Genomic DNA, 2,107 nt, shown 5'->3' on the forward strand with positions numbered 1-2,107 from the left:
CTTGTCTATTGTGTGGGTAAAATGTAATTATCCTAGTAAAGGATCATAAATACATATATTCCAGACCACTATATCGTTCTCAATTACGATGATATTGCATCATACTGACCTAAACTATAACCTACTAGCATGATATTTACTCAGCTTTTGGCCTGGTAGACCTTGTGGAGCCCGTGGAGGAACCATTGCCAGTGCCATGCACCACAACCACAGGGGTGGAATTATGAGAGTACAAATGGTAAGTGATGGTAGAATGAGAGCAGGGCAATCATAAGCATGTCAGACCATAATAGCACGTTCGGTCTGTACAGCACACTAGGTTTGGGCTACGATAGTGTCACATGTTCTGTATGTTCCGGTGTACACAGCCTCCCTTTTCTTAGGAGGCCATATGCGTTTTAGATACGCTCTTTACATAGGGGATCTATGAAGTGAAATGACACGTTCATTGGGCTTTTCTAGTAGACATCAGTGCCAGACACTCTCGTCTCCTTATTACTTGGTAAACACCTGTCTAGTGCATTGTTTAGAAAAGAGAGACAGAGGAAGAGATAGGAATGGCTGGGCATAAATGTGGTGTGAGAGTGTGCGAGAAGAGTGGGGTTTTTGCTACTTCCTCGAACTTAATATTAGTATAACCGAACACATGGATTGTATGTTCTCACACACTCCTTCATTTGTGAAGTGTTCATTATAAGATGTGCGATTCAACTTTCTCCCTATTACCTATGACCAGGCAGTCTCAATTGCATAATCTTAGCGGAGCTCTACTTTAAGCTGTGATTCTTAACCACCAGTGCTGATGGTCTAGCCTTACTACGCCCAAGGGCCCCTAATCTTATCATGGCTTCTCTCTTTCTCAGGGTCTGTGCCTCGCTGAAATACAACCTATTAACCATCAAAAGGGAGTCTTTATCTATGCAAATGCAGCAAGCGAGGGAAACAAACCTCTGCTAGCACAGACATGTGAAGCCAACCCCAACACCTGAGTACAGTCACAGCGGTATTCATTCAACAGCCATGGGGTCATCTGATCGACAGTGTTTCACAAGCTCCTTTGTTAAATATTCAGCCCTGGCATATCCAGGAAGCCCCCGACAGATCCCAGCATAATGGCAAACTGTAAAATGATTTCATAGCCTTACTTTTCAAGAAGCCCATTTCATTGCCTTATCGGGCCATGAGTCGCCCTGGCAGTATTGCTGCAGAAATGTGGCCTATTGCAAGGTAGTAGTGATAGTGTGTCGTGTGTATGTCGTTCTGTGTGGCATGTGTACCCAGTTCGGACTGCTTTTTACACAGGGTACAACTATTCGATAACCAACTACTCATGCTTCCCAGGATATACACTGTTAGACATGCTGTGTGGTGTATTCCTTATCCTTTCGCGTATCGGTGTAGTGGTTGAACAAGTTAAAACTGGTTGTTGCAATTAGTAACATTTGTAATTAGAGTCACATGTCTATGAAGCCCATAAAGTGTTATTCTGACAGGCGAAATCCAGTTTCTGTAGACCTGAATTATTTATCGTGCGCGATGAAAACGTAACATCTGGAATTCCGTGGCAGGTCCTCCTTTTGTGGCATTTATACCTAGGACTTGATCCCATTGGAATTCTGTGGTAGACGATCTTACCCAAAGGGATCACTGTATGTGGCGTCGGGGGTGGAGAAGGATCAGTTGCTCCAAACGTGTGGTGACTGGAACTGATTGAGTACAGCCTCCACAGAAACAGACAACTTGCAGTTCCTGTCCCGGGCACCCCCTTAATTCCACACCCGGCCCGTCTCAAACTGCCGAGTGTTATGACCCACGGGCGGCTACTTTGTGGTCGCCCAAAGGAGCTGACGGAGTAGAAGTGTAAGTACGACCGGGCATGGTAGATAAGGGGGGGATCCCATAATAATCACAGACAGAAGAAGGACGTCTGAGTGGGGGGGGAAAGTCGGAGGCGTCTGCGGGCGCGGAGGCTGGCGAGTGGCTCCCAGTGATTCTAGTGGAGACATTGATGAAACCAAAAGGAACAGTCTACGCCCTAATATAATTGCTGAATTGTATTCCCAAAATAAAAATAGTCTTAATTGGTCATGTAGCTTTTGAGCATGTG

The sequence above is a fragment of the Salvelinus sp. IW2-2015 genome, linkage group LG4q.2 (genome assembly GCF_002910315.2).
Source record: "Salvelinus sp. IW2-2015 linkage group LG4q.2, ASM291031v2, whole genome shotgun sequence".
Classification (NCBI taxonomy): domain Eukaryota; kingdom Metazoa; phylum Chordata; class Actinopteri; order Salmoniformes; family Salmonidae; genus Salvelinus; species Salvelinus sp. IW2-2015.